This window comes from Pseudophryne corroboree, chromosome 10, assembly GCF_028390025.1.
Source record: "Pseudophryne corroboree isolate aPseCor3 chromosome 10, aPseCor3.hap2, whole genome shotgun sequence".
Classification (NCBI taxonomy): Eukaryota; Metazoa; Chordata; class Amphibia; order Anura; family Myobatrachidae; genus Pseudophryne; species Pseudophryne corroboree.
Genome location: NC_086453.1, coordinates 50482730 through 50503429, shown reverse-complemented (window position 1 = coordinate 50503429; position 20700 = coordinate 50482730). Strand labels below are relative to the sequence as shown.

The following is a 20700-nucleotide window of genomic DNA, read 5'->3' as shown; positions in this document are numbered from 1 at the left end:
TTGGGGTTAGGCTATTGGAGAGGAGGTTAGGGTTAGGCTGCAGTGGGGGAGGTTAGGATTAGGCTGCAGGAGTAAAGGTTAGGGTTAGGCTCAGGGCCGGCGCTACCATTAGGCAGCTTTAGGCAGTTGCCTATGGGCGGGGGACCTGAAGGGGCGGCCAGTAGCCGCCAATGGCATCAGCAGTATTAGTTATGAGTCACGCTCATTGATTACAATATGCAACTGGCCCCAAAGAAGAAGGAGGCGTTCCGGCTGGAGAAGAGCACAGGGAGCACGATCACTCCACTTACCTCCCCTGCTTCTCTTTATAGTGGCGTTGTCCCCCTGTGTGAAAATAGAAACACAGTGGTCTGGCGGCAGGGGTATGTGATCTGCCCTTCAGATCTCCTCCTCCCCTGCCTCCGCCCTCTACTGGCCAGGCGCCGCACTGCTCCACATTTGACAGAGGCACTGCCTCTGCACAGCGCACGATCTGTCCTCCCCTGCAGGCGATGAGTGATGTTCCCTCTCCCCGCCCCCTTCCTCAATCCCTGCTTCAGCTCTGCAGTCTGTACAGCAAGTCCTCTCTCCTGCTCTGCACACAGCATGTCCCGACTCGAGTCTCCCCCCCCCCCCCCTCCTGCTCTGATCAGCAAGTTAGCCCTCCCTCTCTCCTACTCTGCACACAGCCTGTCCAAGGTCCCTCCCTCTCCTGCTCTGCAGAGCAAGTCCCCCCCGCCTCTGCTGCTCTGCACACAGCCTGTCCCGAGCCCTCCCTCCTTCTCTGCACAACCTATCCCTCCCCCTCTCCTGCTCTGCACAGTTAGTCCACCCTCCCTCTCTCCTGCTCTACACACAGCCTGTCCCAAGTTTACCCCCCCTCCTTCCCCCCCCTACCCTCTCTCCTGCTGTGCACAGAATGGTGTCCCCTGCAGGCAGAAGGTCCCATTTCCTAGCCTGTATTAAGGAGTCCCAGCCAGTGCACTGCATGGCCTGTACTTCCTGGGTCCTGGTCTGGATGCTGCTGCAGCTGATGTGTGAGGGAACACAGAGCCTCCTGCAATGCTGCAAACAGAGGTAAGTACCTGAGGGGGGCTGTGTACTTATTTATGTTATGTGGGTGAAGTGGAGGGTGTACACTTATATTGCTTGGGGGGTGAGGTGGGTTGAGGGGTGTAATGTATCTGGGGGGGTGAGGTGTTTGGGGGGTATAGTAATTTATCAGCGGGTTTATAGATCTATTATCTGGGGAGAGGAATAGGTTGAGGGGTGTAATATATCTGTGTGGTTGTATATTTATATTAACTGGTAGGGGAGGTAGATTGGGGGCGTGTAATAATGTATTGTAGAGGGTTGTATACTAATATATTATGTGGGGGGTGAGATGGGTAGAGGGGTGTAGTATTTTTTTCTGTGGTGTTGTGTAGATTATTTGTGTGGTGGGTTATTGTAATATATTGGGGCTGCTTACTAACCTCATTTGGCTTTATTGAAGTTACTTGGCAAAAAAATAATAATAATAATAATAATAATAATAATAATAATAATAAATATGTATGTGTATAGTAAGCTGTTTACGGCACTCCGTTGTCCTGTATGGTTAAGTGGTTTGATGACCGGTGCCCTCCGCGAAAGACGGGAAAAGCCGGTTCCTTTGATAAGGTGCATACATCGGCGGCACTCTCGCGCATAAAGGAAGAAGGTAGACATAAGTAGCTCTGCGATAGAGCTTGTTTTGTTTGTTACTTCTTTCTGCCTTTAGTGCAATAGTATTATATTTGATGACGTTGTGGGGTAGTAATGCAAATATTACTATGCAGCACGGATCTTGCACAATCACTTTGCACTTTGTTTATTATATACTGTTTGTTTTATTGTAATAGAGGTGCTCCAGTCCGGGTACTCCATGACGCCGTAGCCGGCGCACTGTGATGACATCAAGTTTGAACGGAAAGGAGTGTGTCGGGACTTTGGCACCATGGACTACAGAGACAGGGGTATTTAGGTGAGTTTGTAACGGTAAGCACTTATCCTGATGGAAATGTTATAATAGACATTGAAACGTTGATCACAAAAAAAAAAGATCGCACCCAGCTGTGTCTACCTTCTTCCTTTATGCGCCGAGAGTGCCGCCGATGTATGCACCATATATATATATATATATATATATATATATATATATATATATATATATATACCCTCCAACATGACCCGCCCCACTAGGTACAAAATGCTCTGTTTCTGGACTTCCCTCTTAATTTATTATTGCCATCACCTGTGAAGAAACAGCTTTCTTATCATTTAACTAGTTCAGCACAGGTGATGGAAATCATAAATTAAGAGGGAAGTCCAGAAACAGCATTTTGTACCTAGTGGCAGTGAAGAGAAATGTGTGATCGCTCATTATGTTATAGCAGCGTTTTTCAACCGCTGTACGAGCGGTTCTGAGATGTGCCGCCAGAGATGCCCGCTGCCACTGCATAACCCTGCCGCTGCCTCACTTGAAACCATATTGTCCGATGTCGGGCTCGGGCGGCGCTGGGCTCTTCCGGGTAGCCCAGACGCAGCCTGGCCCATGACCTGTATGGAGCAGCAGCGTGACTCAGCGTGCTCCTCCACGTCACCTGCCCGCCCAGTGCTCCTCCACGTCACCTGCCCGCCCAGTGCTCCTCCACGTCACCTGCCCGCCCAAGTGCTCCTCCACGTCACCTGCCGGCCAAGTGCTGCTCCTGTGTCCTCGCTCCTCACCGCTGGCTGCAACGCTGAAGGAGGGAGACAGTAAACAGCTCCTGCCTCCTCCAGAGCTACAGAACTAACCTACTCAAGTACAGTAGGTTCCTGTAAATTTTTATTTATTGTTACTGTGGTGGCCAATGTGTGGTGTAACTAATGTGGGGGCCAGTATGTTCTGCATTTAACATACGGGCCAATGTGTCCTGCAATTACAGTGGGGGGCCATTATGTGCTGCAATTACCATGGGGGCCAATATTTTCTGCAACTACTGTGGGGGCCAATGTGTGCTGCAATTACTGTGGGGGCCAATGTGTTTAAATTGCTGAGGGGGCCAATATGTATTTTGTTCCTGTTTAGGCCAATGTGTGTTGACCCTTCCCCCCGTAGTGGTTGTGGGAAACTGATGGTGTGCCTTGGCAATTTAAAAATCCTGTTCGGTGTGCCGCGAATTGAAAATGGTTGAAAATCACTGTGTTATAGGATGGACCATGCTATCAGTGTGATTGGACGATCATTGATATTAGCGAAAGCCCTGTGTGTTATGGGATCGGGCTATCACTAGTGTGTACACTGTACAGATGGTCCGGACTATCAGTCTGTAGCAGTGATGGGGAAGCCGTCCTCTCCCCTGGATACAAGTCACACTTCCCCACTGAGCTAACCCTGTGCCACAGGCGACATCCAGCATGGTCTGGCAGCCATGCCTCTGCAGCAGGGACAAGATCCACAAGCAATACTCATCGGTGCGACTTTGTTTCACCGATGTAGTAATGCCAGACCAGAGCTGCTCGGACATCTGCATAGTGATCCGAGAGCCCCTCAACCGCCACCCCCAGGGAGCGGGTCTGGTACACACTGTCCACCATGGTCGCCTGCGATGCGCCTGGAAGCCGAGACAGCAGCAGCGCCCACTGTGCACACTGCACTCTGCAGATAAACTACTGCTTCCCCACATTCACTGACCATACACAGGAACAAGCCAACCGGCTGGACAATCACAGGTCACCGCACAGTGCCAGTATAGTGAGGTGGAGCTGAACCCTGACACAGATCTATCACCTCCACACTTTTTCACCTAAGGGTGTGTGAGTGGGGGGACGGGGATGGGGGGCGACATAAGTTTTGCCTAGGGTGCCAAATTACCTTGCACCGGCCCTGGTTAGGCTGCGGGAGGGAGGTTAGGGTTAGACTGCGGGAAGGAAGGTTAGGCTGCTGGAGGGAAGGTTAGAGTTAGGCTGCAGGAAGGAGGTTAGAGTTAGGCTGCGGGAGGGAAGGTTAGAGTTAGGCTGCGGGAGGGGAGGTTATGGCTAGGCTGCAGTGGGGGGATAGGGTTAGGCTGCAGGAGTAAAGGTTAGGGTTAGGCTGCGGAAGGGAGGTTAGGAATAGGCTGCCGGAAGGAGGTTAGAGTTAGGCTGTGGGAGGGGAGGTTAATGTTAGGCCGTCTGGGGGAGGGGAGGTTAGGTTTAGGCACTATGAGGAGGGTTAGGGAATCAGGCATACCGCAAGTGCTGCTGGATCTGCTAGAAGTCATCATCACCTGACTGTGGACCCAAAACACATCGCTGGTCTCACAGTACCATGTAAGTCATCGCTAGACCACCAGAGATGTTCTCTCGACATTCGAATCATGTCGACATTTCATTAGTGTCGACTTGATTAATGTCAACTTGGTCAATGTTGACATTATGACCAAGTTGAGAGTATGAATATCAACAAAATATGTCACACCCATGAAATATGGATGAGCGTTATTCAGCGTGACGTCACACGCAGCCGCTGCTGGACGGGGAGCGAAGAGATGCTTTTGCACTTTAGGAGTAGCTCCCGGCCAGCGCAGCTTTAGCGTGCTGGCCGGGAGCTACTCCTAAAGTGCAAAAGCATCGCCGCTGTGCGATGCTTTTGCGCTTCTGCAAGGGGGGATGGGCAGCACTGACATGCGAGGCGGGATAGCCCCGTGCTGGGCGTCACCCCGCATGTCTATGGTCACAATCGTAGCCCTGCTAAATTTTGCAGGGCTACGATCAACTCGAAATCACCCTCACGGTTTTGCCCAACTGCTAACAAATTTGCTGTTGCGATCAACTCTGATTTAGGCCCTTTGTAAGTCAGCGAATCGGTAAGAGTGCATTGCAGGTGCAGGTTGCACAGATCAGGGTCTGGGTATTGGGGAGTCATTCCAAGTTGATCGCACGTAGCAACTTTTTGCTGCCCGTGTGATCAACTAGACGCCGCCTATGGGGAAGGTTTTTTTTGTATAGCAAGGCTGCGAACGCTTGTACAGCCGAGCCATGCAAAAACATTTTGTGCAGTTTCTGAGTAGCTCTGGAGTTACTTACCCGCTGCAATGTCTTCAGCCTGTCAGGTCGCGGAATTGACGTCAGACATGCAAACGCCTGTACACGCCTGCGTTCGCCGCACCACTCCCAGAAAACGGTCAGTTGACGCCCCAGAACACCTTCCTCCTGTCAATCTTCTTGCGATCGCGGCAGCAATCGCTTTCTTCGTTCTTCTTGTCGTTGCCCAGCAACGGCTGAAACTGGGCAATGACGCGTCTGCGCAGAACCAACCCGTTCGCACCGCTACGAAAAAAACAGCAGCGTGAGAACGGGTCAGAATGTCCCCCATTGTTTGTACATTTACGTGAGTAAATGTTGGCAGGAACGTTTTATGCATAGGAGAAAACAGCAGAAAATAGACATGATGGGGGTAATTCTGAGTTGATCGCAGCAGGATTTTTGTTAGCAATTGGGCAAAACCATGGCCCTCATTCCGAGTTGTTCGCTCGCAATGCGATTTTAGCAGAGTTACACACGCTAAGCCGCCGCCTACTGGGAGTGAATCTTAGCTTCTTAAAATTGCGAACGATGTATTCGCAATATTGCGATTACAAACTACTTAGCAGTTTCAGAGTAGCTTCAGACTTACTCGGCATCTGCGATCAGTTCACTGCTTGTCGTTCCTGGTTTGACGTCATAAACTTAACACACCCAGCGTTCGCCCAGACACTCCTCCGTTTCTCCAGCCACTCCCGCGTTTTTTCCGGAAACGGTAGCGTTTTTATCCACACGCCCATAAAACGCCGTGTTTCCGCCCAGTAACACCCATTTCCTGTCAATCACACTACGATCGCCGGAGCGAAGAAAAAGCCGTGAGTAAAAAAACTATCTTCATAGCAAAATTACTTGGCGCAGTCGCAGTGCGAACATTGCGCATGCGTACTAAGCAGAAAAACGCTGCGATGCGAAGAAAATTACAGAGCGAACGACTCGGAATGAGGGCCCATGTGCACTGCAGGGGGGGCAGATATAACATGTGCAGAGAGAGTTAGATTTGGGTGGGGTGTGTTCAATCTGCAATCTAATTTGCAGTGTAAAAATAAAGCAGCCAGTATTTACCTTACACGGAAATAAAATAACCCACCCAAATCTAACTCTTTCTGCACATGTTATATCTGCTTCTCCTGCAGTGCACATGGGGGGTCATTCCGAGTTGTTCGCTCGCAAGCTGCTTTTAGCAGCTTTGCACACGCTAAGCCGCCGCCTACTGGGAGTGAATCTTAGCTTATCAAAATTGCGAACGAAAGTTTCGCAATATTGCGAAAAGACTTCTCTGTGCAGTTTCTGAGTAGCTCGAGACTTACTCTGCCAGTGCGATCAGTTCAGTGCTTGTCGTTCCTGGTTTGACGTCACAAACACATCCAGCATTCGCCCAGACACTCCTCCGTTTCTCCAGCCACTCCCGCGTTTTTCCCAGAAACGGTAGCGTTTTTTCACACACTCCCATAAAACGGCCAGTTTCCGCCCAGAAACACCCACTTCCTGTCAATCACATTACGATCACCAGAACGAAGAAAAAACCTCGTAATGCCGTGAGTAAAATACCTACCTGCATAGCAAATTTACTTGGCGCAGTCGCACTGCAGACATTGCGCATGCGCATTAGCGACTAATCGCTCCGTTGCGAGAAAAAAATAACGAGCGAACAACTCGGAATGACCCCCATGGTTTTGCCCAATTGCTAAAAAACTTGCTGCTGCGATCAACTCAGAACTACCCCCAAAGTTCCTGCTGCGATCAACTCAGAATTACCCCCGATATACAGAGCTGATAGCGGCCTGCAGCAGACCAAAATAAACCAGACTTCCTGATGCAGCGTATGTTGTTTTATAAAAGATATGAAAAGTAAAGTCTGTAGAGGAGGAGTGAAAGAAACTAAACTGATTGCACAGGTCGGAATGCTCAAAGGCACAGACAATATAATTAATTACAGATTTTCTATTCATTGGGACTAGGCACAGAGATTTGCAGGAAAAACTACTTGGCACGGAATAAGAAATGTCGATTTCGGACGCAGTGGACTGTTGCTATGCGTGTGTCTAAGCACACCGTGAAAGCGACCCAGCTGTGTCAGTTCTGGGTGGTGACAGCGAGGGGGCTTGGTAACTGGGGGTCTACAGTCCTCTCCTTCTTGCTCTCCTGGTGATTAATGGTTGGCATCATAAGGAGGCGGGGCTTAGGGCCGCTGCGGCAGTGGGGACAGGGCTTAGGTCCACGGGCTGGGCTTAACTCTATTGCTGCTAAGCAGGCTGGCTTTTAGGGACTGCATCAGCTGCAGCCCATAGAAGCCACATAGGGCTGACCTTATAACAAAGGAGTGCTTCCCAGGAGAATGGCTATTGCAGGCAGACTGACAGTCCCAGGAGAAGAAAATACATCCCCCTGGGACTGCCAGTCTGGCTCTGATCAGCAGAGAGTGCTTTCAATGGGAAGTCACTGCTAAGCAGTCCCTGCAGGTGCAGTAATGTTAATAAAGAGGCCTCTGACTCTGAGTCTCTCCTCCAGTCAGTTTGTCGGTAGCTCCTGCCCTGTTACCCCAGTCAGCTGTGCTGTAATCCAGCATCTGACTTTACAGCATATGAGATGCTGTATTACAGCACAGCTGACCGGTGTCACATACCAGGAGCCAGCGACCAGCTGACTGGAAGAGAGACTCACCGATCACCGAGTTGGTAACTATAATGAGGGAGTACCCAGCGGTGGTGCATGCACGGTATAAGGAGATTTATGGTAAGAACTTACCTTTGTTAAATCTCTTTCTGTGTGGTACACTGGATTCCACAAGGAATAACATCAGGGCGTAGAGTTGGATCTTGATCCGAGGCACCAACAGGCTAAAGCTTTGACTGTTCCCAGGATGCCTTGCACCGCCTCCTCTATAACCCCGCCTTCAGGCACTGGAGATCAATTTTGTTAACCAGTCCAATACAGTAGCAGGTAAAAGAGACAATAACAGTTAGTAGCCACAGCGAACCACATTCTCACGACAGGAGAAGGTACCAGCGGCTAATGCCATACAAACCCAAAGAAGCTAAGTGCGTCAGGGTGGGCTCCCTGTGGAATCCAGTGTACCTCGCAGAAAGAGATTTAACAAAGGTAAGTTCTTACCATAAATCTCCTTTTCTGCAGCGGGGTACACTGGTATTCCACAGGGAATAACATCGGGGATGTCCTAAAGTAGTTCCTCATGGGAGGGGACGCACTGTAGCTGGCACAAGAACCCAGTATCCAAAGGAAGCATCCTGGGAGGCGGAAGTATCAAAGGCATAGAACCTGATGAACGTGTTCACTGAGGACCACGTAGCCGCCTTGCACAATTGTTCTAGGGACGCACCACGGCGGGCCACCCAAGAAGGTCCAACAGACCGAGTAGAATGGACCTTGCTGGAAGTCCAGCCTGTACATAAGCTTGTGCAATCACCATTCTAATCCATCTGGCCAAGGTTTGCTTATTCGCAGGCCAGCCACGTTTGTGAAAACCAAAAAGTACGAACAAAGAGAGAGTCAGATCTCCCAAGGGAGGCAGTTCTCTTCACATAGAGACGGAGAGCCCATACCACATCCAAAGACCGCTCAGGAGGACAAATCAGGAGAGATAAAGGCTGGAACCACAATCTCTTGGTAAAGGTGGAAACATGACACCACCTTAGGTAGATAACCAGGGCGAGTTCTAAGAACCACACGGTCACAGTGAAAAATCAGAAAGAGAGACCTACAGGATAAGGCACCCAAGTCTGAAACCCTTCTAGCAGAGGCAATAGCCAGCAAAAACAAGACCTTAAGCGTAAGCAATTTAAGGTCCACAGACTCAAGAGGTTCAAACAGAGACCCTTGCAGGGCATCCAGAACAACCGGCAAATCCCAAGGAGCCACAGGAGGGACATAGGGAGGTTGAATCAGTAAAATACCTTGAGTAAAGGTATTGATGGTGTAGGAGCTTCCGCAGTATAGCAAATATATTGATTCACGCTTTTTTGCATTGATTAAGATATTTACTGTTAATCACAAAATGTGTTCGTGTATCCTTAAAAATATTGGACAGATATATTCAGACTATATACCTCGAATATCTTGTTTTAAAGCATGACGTGTTCAAGGACAAGGCAACGCCAGATGTATCCAAGGCTAATTGGAAAGAAGTTTATGTCCGAAAGACTGATAAACGAAGCACTAACCATTTTCTAGAATGTTCTAATTGCTAATTATAATCTTGTATGACAATTGATGTATTACAGTTTTTGAGACATACATGGTGTATTCTGATTGGCTGAATGTATTGGCAAACATGAATCCTTTGTCTTTAAGCTATAAAAATAAACCTTATATGGCCCCTAAGCGAGGTCAACTATGGTCTGCTTAGGTTACACATGATCCTGTGTCACCTTTTCATTCACTGATCTCCAACCGGTTGCAAAAGAAACAGAATTCTGACTGATAACTGCAGAGAGTTTATAGACCAGACCTGAATAGGTTAACATACCCTAACATTTTGGGAGCATCGTCCGGAGATATTCCAGCATCACCTCCACTGGCAACAAATCCTCTGATCTTTCAGGAACCGCTGATAAAAAAAACCGGTAAGTGAGATTTAATGTGTAGATTTCTACCTGCTCATTTGAATCAGCGTTTCTTGAATGAATCTGCGGAAGTCCAGTCGGGAAGGTCAGAGAATATCTTAAAGAGCCCAGTGTCAGTCAGAAGAAATTTTTTAAGGTACCATACATTTATGTTATATTGTTGATTTGTGGGTAAATATCTTCAGCTAATTTGTCACAAGTGTACAGGGGGAATTAATCAAATATCCAGAAAACTTTTACATTTTTAAAAGGTGGCGTATGGCCAAGGTGTATTCTAATGCTGATAAACAGTTTGAATTGATAAATAACCAAAGAGGTGTATGCAAATCTTGTACCTGTGTTGTTGTGTTAAGAAAATACAAAGGGTCTGTAGCACCGAGATTGGTGGCAATTACAAGCACTGAAGTCTCATTTGGTTATGTGGAAAATGATGATGAATTTTATTGTAAAATAGGTTGTCATTTAAAAAAAAGGGAATTGTTGGAACATTACATTAAGAATGATTGATCTAACATCATAACCTATTGGCCTAGGAACCACATAATCCCAGGTCTAAGACCCATTTGCCCGTGCAGCCTCAAACAGCTGCCGTGCACACAGATAACAGATATAGCATTTACTGTCATCCTTGTTTTTATATCCTTGCACTGTTGTATGTACTCTGTCAATATGCTTTTGAAAAGGTGGGGGGAGTCGGGTTGTCTGCTGAATAATGAAACCAGTGTCAGTAACTAGATTCTCCTGCACACATTGTACTGTATATATTGTATGTCCCTATGCAAGACAGTTAAGGGGTAGGATTGGGTCAGTAATAAAGAACAGCTACTGTCTGAAAGAGACACAAGGTGAACGTATTCCAAGGATAGTGGGGAGTTTACCAAGAACACAAGGAACAACAGGGGTACTGGTACAAGCAGGAGTCTATATAGGCAGGGGGATAGACCCTTGGAGTGACTTAACAATAATATTAGGGACGCATCTCAGTGATCCAGAAGAAATAATCTATTATGCAGGTCTCACTTGGGGAGCAGTACTAATAGATTTTCCACCAATACAGGGAGGAAGGGACAACACTACAACCCCAGTCATTTGTCCACAGACGGATTTAAGGAGCTTTTTAGGTTCAAGGATAGAAGAGATTCTTCAGAGTCAGCGTCTCACAAGGAGATTTTAATTCCCACATAAGGGGTTGCTAAAATACCACAACAGGATGGGTTCAAACCCGTGGATATTGTTAGTAACAGGGAGGGGAGAAAAGCTCTAAAAGGAGATTTTAAGTCCCTCAAAAGGGGTTGCTAAAATACCACAACAGGATGGGTTCAAACCCGTGGATATTGTTAGTAACAGGGAGGGGAGGAAAGCTCTAAAAGGAGATTTTAAGTCCCTCAAAAGAAGTTACTAAAATACCACATCAGGAGGGGTTCTGCGCACGTTCACCCAGGCATGGGAGCGCGGTCTGTAAAGATGTCAGGGCCCGACAAACCCGTGGATATTGTTAGTAACAGGGAGGGGAGGAAAGCTTTGAAAGGAATAAGTAAAATTTTTAAAAGAGCAGGTTTTCCGTCAGAAGGGACACTAGACTTAGAGAAATGGGAAAAATTTGCCTCCTGTAACAAGAGTTGGATAATTAAGCATAATTGTAGAGATCAAGTATCCATCTGGATCACTGTAGCACAAGAAAGAGAAAATGAAAAAATAAGAAAAGCCAAAGAAAAGAATGCCATACCGAAGGTAACAGTTCACGTTGTCCAGGAACAAAGCAAGTGGAAAATCAGAAGCCCAACGCAAGGGGCCACAAGAAGGAACTCAAAAGAAGGAACCAAGCAAGATGACAGAAGTGTTATTTCTGCAAGCAAAAAGGACATTTCAAGAAGAATTGCAAAAAATACAAGGAATGGTGTGAAAACCAGCAAGAAAAACCTAAAGCATGAAGAAGTGGCTTCCCGAGGTACCTCCCTGCCAAAACACCAACTGAACAAGAAAATGATCAAGTGACCCTTGTACTGCCAACAGGTCACCAATATTAATGCATTATAGACTTGGGAGCAAGCCGAACAATTTTAAAGCAGCAAGAGGTACCAAGTGAATTAATAACCACTGAGACCTAGTCCAGCAACAGCACCTCCACACTATACCCCACCCCTATACCCAGACATGCATGCACACCCAGGTACCCCTAGTAATAACAGAATTGAATCATCTGCAAGCTCACTAACAGTGAAATTGAAAAGAGATGAACCAGGAAAAGAGTGGCGAATAATCAGCCCTATCTTGGAAGGATATGCGGTTTAAAACCCGAATGATTTACCTGAGCTATGTGTACAGAGTATGCCCCAGTGTCCTGATACTTTATCACAAGAAACCCCAACAAGACCAACTAAAGAAACTAGCCACCTAAAGCTCCCCTCATGTTTAAACGAGTGGTGGACACCTGGAATCAAGCTATGAGTCCAGTAAACAATTGTCCACAATCAGGAACTATAGGCGAAAGAGTGCAAATCAGGTGAAGAGGAGAAGCAAGGGGTCAAGACACAGCCTCTATAGCTTTTCATGCCCAGGTGCATAATGTACAGAATAAAATGACATATTTTCCAGAAAGATTGTGTCCGGTATGTCAGTTTTGCGTTCCAGAAGGATATGAACATTGCCCAAATTGTGGAAACTGGATTTCACCCCATGAACCACCATGCCAAGATATCTATGCGACTAGAAATACTGAAAGACGGTCATCATTGCCTGTTTCTCTGTATCCAGCACAAGTACAGAGAATACGCAACCCAGATAATGCAGCCAGGACGAACGAACCATACATCGTACAGAGCCAACACCACAAACCATGGTATGGCAGTGACCTCGCAAATATAGTTGCAGAGTCCCCAGATCCTAGAAAAAAAAAAAAAACAACAGCATTTTATGCCTATATGGAAAGAATTCAAAACCATATGGACACCGGCATGGGTTGACTACCACCAGTTGTGTGAGGCTATACTAGGACCAGGAACTGCCCAAACAGTAAGCACCATGTTAAAAGCAGATGCAGTAGATGATTGCCCAGCCATAACGGACGTTCCGACAGAGGAAAATAGAACAACGTTTGAAAGTGGAAAGATGTACATGACAAGACTTAAGAGATGGTGTCATGCACAGACACTCAGAGCACCAACAGCCCCAGATTTGAAACAGGAAAAGACTGAGTCCATCAGAACTTACTATGATAAAGTCACTATACGACACACAAGATGATAGAATATGAAGGTGTGCAACTCCTGTGTCGGCAACAGTGTACTCAGTCACCACTGGCAGTTTGATAAAAGTGACTTTACCCACAGGAGACACAAGGGTTTCAAGAGCTGTTTTTATGCACAACCAGATTCCTCTACGTTTACTTACAGATCAAGCCATTGCAACGACTGGATTGGGAGGTTAAGCCCTACCCCTGCAAGAAAGCAAAGATGTAACCTGAAATACAAGCTGCTATACAAGACTATCTCTCACAGGAAAAGTAAGACAAAGAGGAACAACAACTCCCAGCATAAACATCATTATGTTAAACACCAGCCTGGGTGGACTTGGACTAAGAAGATGACATGCCAGCAGCAGTGAGAAAGAATATGCAAGTAAAGAAAGGACAAAGTATGAAGAATAATGAATGAATCATAAAGATAGGTGATTGGAAAAAGAAAAGTTGAGAAACAATATGAAGGCCGCATGAAAGTTTGGAGACTAAAGGAAGTCTGCTTTAAGAAGGACAAAGAAAGACATCTGACAAGTGGTCAGTACTACATGGCAAGATTACAGAGATAATGCCATGATTTAAAGCAACAGAAGCTCCGGGGTTTAAAGCAAATAATAAGGAACAAGACAGAAAAAGTTCCAGAAGACAAATTAATGATGCTTCTTCTGCCAATATGAAGTACAAGCTTCTTCAGGTACTCCCCAGTGAACATAATGTCTCCAGAGGAAACAGCAGAAGGTATGATTACAGTCACCTTGCCCACTGGAGTAATACGTTTGTGCCTAATGAATACTGGAGCCAGCACACGCAGAAGACAGCAGAGGGAGATACCACAAGAACTGATGATATCAGAAATTCTTAAAAGGACAGGAGATGCAAGAACTACAGTCACCAATACCAGCCCAGTTCTTGACCTCGGAGTACATGTCCAGTGACTTTGCTGAAGCACAATGTACTAAAGCTTATCCAAGGAGAATACAGTACCCACCAGCAGAAGTTTAACTTTCCAGCAACTTATCAAAGGAAAGAACAAAATGCCATTTAGAAGCAAGTTAAAACAGAAGTTCAGTATTGGCTCATTCCCGCAGTACCAGTTGTAGAAGAAAGGAAGCAATACTACTGGACCAGGATAGCCATGTGGAGGGGCTATATCACCAAGTGATTTATCCACAAAACACACAGCTAAATACAGGATGTGAATGAACTGCTGATTGCCACCACTACTAAAAGAAGCACCAAGAAGGGGCAGTGTCCTTAGTGAAGTTTCTGGAATAACAAGACTGCAGAGCCTCAGAAGGAGAAATTGCAGCTAGTCAAGCAAGAGTTAATCTTCCTAGGACACCCAAGGTACCAGACATCTAACAAAAGTGAGAAGGAAAAGATTCAGACTGCAAGCTAAGATGCCAACTAGTGTCAAGCAAGTCAGATGATCATTCCTGGGCCTAGTAGGACACTACAGAACACGGATACCTCTAGCACCAGTCTACATGCAAGCATTGTATGACAACACTGAAAGGGAGGAGGGTCCGCATCCTACATACAGCAACAGATGAATTAAGCTATTGAACAATTGGAAACAGCAGTTGCCTCATCTCAAGCCCTAGAACTACCTGACTATTAAAGGAGGCCATACATAGAAGTCCTTATGCAAAATCATGGACTGAGGTGAAGACCAGTGGCCTACAACTCAAGCAAGCTTGACAGCGGTAATCAAAGAGCACCTACCGGCATCAGAGCAGTGATAGCAGCAACAGTCCTAGAAGAGTATAAGAGCACAGACACAGTGATGAATCAGTAGTCCTAGAAGAGGACAAGAGCACAGGCATAGTGCTGAATCATGAACTTATCATCCAGGGTCCACATGCAGGTACAGAGAAGCTTCAAGAAGCAAGAACCAGACACCTGTCAGTGGCAAGGCTGACCATGTATGAAGTAGCACTGCCAAAGTGCGACAAGTAACCATCAGACGATGTATTACCCTCAACTCATCAACCCTTTTCTAGCATTAATCAATAAAGGTGTTGAATCTCAAGATTCAAAAGGAGGGAAAAACAGATTATCTACTGATGAATGGGAAAGCCAGAAGTTTCTAACATTCACTCACGAAGGTAAACAATATTGTTGGACACGATTACCCCAAGGGGGAGCAACCAGTCCATCAGATTTCTCAGAGACAATGGCATTAATCCTGCAGAAATGGAGACCGCACTTTACAGACACCCAGTTAGTTCAATATGTCGATGATCTGCTTATTGCTGCACAGACAGAAGAGAAGTGAAAAAAGGAAACAGCATCACTACTCATCTTTTTGGCAGAAGAAGATTGCAGAGTGTCAAAAGCCAAACTACAGCTAGTACAGAAAAGAGTTATCTTTTTAGGACACTGCATATCCCAAGGAACAAGGCATCTTACTGATGAAAGAACAAAAGCAATAACTCAAGCAAAAACCCCAGGAACATTAAAGGAAATCAGAGCTTTTCTGGGCCTTATTGGTTATTGCAGAGAATGGATACCCTCAGCCTCATTACTGATGCATCCCCTATATGAATTAACAAAAAAGGAGGCGTCAGCAGAAAACAGGGACACCATTGAAGAAGCAGTAAGAAAACTAAAGCAAGCCACAATAACAGCCCCAGCATTTGGGATTGCCTGATTACAAAAAGCCTTTTAACCTATTCTGCCATGAAAACAGAGGGCATTCTTTAGGGGTGCTCACCCAGAAATATGGACCAAAACAAAGACCAGTGGCATACTATTCAGCCCAGCTGGATCCGATTATCAGAGGAGCACCATCCTGTGTCCGAGCAGTGGCAGCAGCAGCAATACTGAAGGAAAAGGTGACAGACCTTGTGCTTGATCATCCACTGTGTATACAAGTACCGCACGCTGTAACAGAAATACTAAGTCAAGAAAAAAAGCAAGCATCTTTCTGCAGCCAGACTTACCAAATATGAAGTAGCACTATTAAGCGCCTCCCATGTCACCATCACAAGATGCACTGTACTAAACCCAGCTACACTCCTTCCCATCAACGATTCAGAAGAGGGGAGGAGAGGGGAAAATGGTAATGATGGTAAATCGTCAGATGAGGAGGAAAATGCTGCTACAGACACAGAAAATACAACACAAACATTTCCACATGATTGCCTAGCCCTCATGGAATTAGAGACTTTACCTCTTCCTAATGTCCAAGATACACCACTGGACAATCCAGACATGAACCTGTTCGTCGATGGATCAAGATATTATGATAATGGATCCCCAAGGACAGGATATGCAGTAACAACTGAAACTGAAGTCATAGACTCTGGACCATTGCTACCAAGAATGTCAGCACAAGAAGCAGAACTCATAGCAATGACCAGAGCCTGCATACATGCTGAAAACATGACAGCTAACATCAAGTCCCAGGATTACGCTGTTATTTGGAAAAGTAGGGACTTCAAAGGTGCAAATGGAAAACCCATCAAACATGCCAGTTTGATTATGGAACTCTTCAGAGCATTGGAACTACCTAAAAGGATTGGCATAATCAAGGTACAAGCACATACTAAGAGCCAAACCATGGAAGCTAAAGGAAATGCATTTGCAGATGCAGAAGCCAAGAGAATTGCCTTACAATCAAAAGAACTTGAGCAAGTCTTAGTAGCTCAAGATGTGAAGCAAATGCCCAGTGAAGAGGAGCTGATCAAAATTCAACAACAAGCATCACAAGGAGAAAAGGAGAAATGGAGACGATTGGGGGCAGAAGAAGATGAACATGGACTTTGGAAGTCAAGAGAATTAAAGTACTGTCTACCAGCAGCTCTATTTCCACCTATGTTACAAGTAGCTCATGGACAAGTACATCATTCAAAGGAAGCCATGGTAAATAGAGTACAAGAGCATTGGATAGCTCCAGGCTTCAATAAAGCTGCAACAAACTTTGTAGCAGGATGCTGGATCTGTGGAATCAGCAATCCAGGACAAAGAACCAAGACACCTCTAGGAACTATACCCAAAGCCTCTTACCCATTTCAAAGACTACAAATCAACTATATACAGTTGCCACGAAGCGGTCCATATGAATATGTACTAGTAACAACGGACATGTTTAGTCACTGGGCCGAAGCCTGGCCAGTAAGCAAAGCCACAGCAAAAACCACTGCAAAGAAACTGATAGCAGAAGTAGTATGTAGATTTGGGATACCTGAGGTTATAGAATCAGATAGAGGTACACATTTCACAGGAGAAGTCATGCAGCGTATAATGAAAGATTTGGGGGTACAGCAGGCCTTCCACGTGCCTTACCGCCCCCAGGCGAGTGGGAGGGGGGACATCTGAACTTTGACCTTAAGCTAAAACTACAGAAAATGATGACAGAAACCAAAAGAACTTGGCCAGAATGCCTACCTATAGTCTTGTTTAATATTAGGACCACACCCATGAGACCTAGTAAACTGACTCCATGTTTGGGTCAGCTCTAAGAACAGGTTGTTATTATCCACAACAATTACAACATAATCATGGTGATTTAACAGGTTATGTACAGGAGGTCTGTAAAACATTGACTAACCTCCATTGCCGAGTGTTTTCTTCCATTCCAGACCCAGAAGGATCAGCTATGCATAAGCTAAATCCAGGAGATTGGGTCTATTTAAAGAGACATGTGAGAAAGACCTTTGAACCAAGATATGATGGTCCATATCAAGTGCTGCTAACCATGCCTACCTCAAATTAAGGTGAAAGGTCGTGATACCTGATTACATGCATCCCACTCGAAGAAAGTTGACAGTGACCCTCCAGCCAGAAGAATGAAGTTGCTTATCCTTTGGTTGTTGTTAGGGGTAATCCCCAAGGTTTGGACTATAAGTCCAGGGGACTGGTTTACTGAAAGGGAATAGTTAAGGCCTAGTGTAGGTAGAATAGGGAGAAAAAGTGGAATCAAAAAGAGGGGAAATAATGGTGTAGGAGCTTCCGCAGTATAGCAAATATATTGATTCACGCTTTTTTTGCATTGATTAAGATATTTACTGTTAATCACAAAATGTGTTCGTGTATCCTTAAAAATATTGGACAGATATATTCAGACTATATACCTCGAATATCTTGTTTTAAAGCATGACGTGTTCAAGGACAAGGCAACGCCAGATGTATCCAAGGCTAATTGGAAAGAAATTTATGTCCGAAAGACTGATAAACGAATCACTAACCATTTTCTAGAATGTTCTAATTGCTAATTATAATCTTGTATGACAATTGATGTATTACAGTTTTTGAGACATACATGGTGTATTCTGATTGGCTGAATGTATTGGCAAACATGAATCCTTTGTCTTTAAGCTATAAAAATAAACCTTATATGGCCCCTAAGCGAGGTCAACTATGGTCTGCTTAGGTTACACATGATCCTGTGTCACCTTTTCATTCACTGATCTCCAACCGGTTGCAAAAGAAACAGAATTCTGACTGATAACTGCAGAGCGTTTATAGACCAGACCTGAATAGGTTAACATACCCTAACAGTATGAAAGTCAGGCAATTTTTCTCTGAAACCACACCGACAAGGCAGATATATGAACCTTTAGGGAGGCCAGACGAAGGCCTGATTCCAGGCCCTGTTGTAGAAACGCCAAAAGTTTGGCAGTACTGAACTTGTATGCATCAAAATTCTTAGCTGCACACCAGGTGAAGTAAGAATTCCAGACTCTATAATAAATCCGAACCGAGGCCAGTTTGCAGGCTTGCAACATCGTCTGAATGACCGCCTCAGGACTGAAGCTTCAAGAGCCACGCCGTCAAAGCCAATCAGGCAAAATCCTGGTATACACAGGGGCCTGAAGAGGAGGTCTGGGCATTGAGGAAGTAGAAGAGGACGCTCTATCGAGAGACCCTGCAGGTCTGAGAACCAATGCCATCTGGGCCACACTGGAGCGAGTAGAATCAGCATCCCTCCTTCTTGCTTGAACTTCCGAATTACCCTGGGCAGGAGTGACACCAGAGGGAACACGTATGGCAGCCAAAAGTTCCATGGAATTGCCAGTGTGTCCACGAACACTGCTTGAGGATCCTTTGTCCTTGCTCCGAAGACCGGAACCTTGTGAATGTGTCGAGACGCCATCAAGTCTACATCTGGTAGGCCCCACTTGTCCACTAGGAGTCGAAATACTTCTGGATGAAGGCTCCACTCTCCGGCGTGTACGTCCTGACAACTGAGGAAGTCCGCTTCCCAGTTGAGGACACCCGGAATGAATGCTTTATGTACGCCACTGTGGTGGCATTGTCCGTCTGTACTTGAGCAGGCCTGTTCTGTACCAGAGGCAGGGTCAGTTCCAAAGCATTGAACACTGCCCGCAACTCCAGAATATTTATCGGGAGGAGAGATTCCTCCCTGGTCCACCGACCCTGAAGAGAGTGTTGCTCCAACACCGCTCCCCAAGCCCACAGACTGGCATCCGTCGTTAGAAGGACCCAGTTGGAGATCCAGAAGGGATGACACCTGCTCAATTGTTGGTCCTGTAGCCACCAGCTTAGTGACAGACAAACTTCCGGAGTCAAGGAGATCATGTGAGATCTGATCCAGTGAGGCAAGCCATCCCACTTGGAGAGAATTAACCTCTGAAGAGGGCGGGAATTAAATTGAGCGTACTCTACCATGTCAAAAGCTGACACCATGAGGCCTAATACTTGCATCGCCGAGTGTATCGACACTCATGGGCGAGAAAGGAAGTATCTTATCCTGTCCTGAAGCTTCAGGTCCTTCTCCAAAGACAAGAACAACCGTTGGTTGTGTGTGTCCAACAATGCCCCCAAGTGCACCATGCTCTGAGCAGGGACCAAGGAGGATTTCTTCACAAATTTGTTCAACGGCTTGCAGGAATTGGGCCATCAGTTCCAGAAGGAGAACCTCTGGGGAATTCGCCAGGATCAGCAAGTCGTCGAGATAAGTCAGGATCCTGATACCCTAACGGTAAAGCAGAGCCGTCATAACCGCCATGACCTTGGTGAAAATTCTCGGAGCCGTGGCCAGTCCAAAATGTAAGGCCTGGAACTGATAATGTAGGTTGCCAATAGCAAACCGCAGGTACTGCTGATGCGATATGGCAATAGGTATATGTAGGTAAACATCCTGAATGTCCAGGGATACCATATAGTCCTTGGGCTCCAAGGCCAGAACAACAGAGCAAAGAGTTTCCATACAGAATTTGGAAACCTTCACAAATTTGTTCAACGACTTGAGGTTGAGAATGGGCCGTGAGGTTCCATTCGGTTTCGGAACTAGGAACAGCGTTGAATAGTAACTCCTGCCTTTCTGAGCCTGAGGCACCGGCACTATCACTCCTGTGTCCAGGTGTGTCCAGGAGGGATTGTACCACCAAATGGAGAGTTTTTGCTTTTACAGGATCTGGAGGGATATTTGTCAAGCAAAACTGGCGAGGGGGACGCTTCTTGAAAGAGATGACGTATCCGTGAGTGATGACTTCCCTTACCCAGGCGTCTGAAGTGGTCGATAACCATACCTGATCAAACCGTAGAAGTCGGCCTCCCACCCTGGGGTCCCCCAGATGGAGGCCCGCCCCGTCATGTAGCAGGCTTGTCTGGTTTGGAAGCAGGCTGACGGACAGCCCAGGAACGTTTAGGTTTGGGCTTAGAGGTTTTGGAAGTGCGAGCCTGTTTCCGGTACGCCTGACCCTTTGCTTTACTTGGAGGTCGAAATAAACGAAAGGTGGTACGCTAAGCCTTCTGAACCGAAGGATTAGTACTCGACAACATGCAGTTTTAGCAGACGCTAAGTCAGCAACAATCTTGTTCAGATCTTACCCAAACAAGATGTCTCCCTTAAAGGGGATAACCTCCAAG

The 20700-nt window shown here is 46.2% G+C and overlaps 1 protein-coding gene and 1 long non-coding RNA gene across 4 annotated transcripts in view; one reads left to right on the top strand and one right to left on the bottom strand.

Moving 5' to 3' along the window:
- The window catches only part of GRIK5 (glutamate ionotropic receptor kainate type subunit 5), a 492150-nt gene that overhangs the window by 253478 nt on the left and 217972 nt on the right, over positions 1 to 20700 (bottom strand). The window lies entirely within an intron of this gene.
- On the top strand, positions 248 to 9420 carry LOC134965950 (uncharacterized). Its single transcript, XR_010188555.1, has 3 exons — positions 248 to 1056; positions 1863 to 1984; positions 9132 to 9420. It is a non-coding gene; the product is annotated as an uncharacterized LOC134965950 (long non-coding RNA).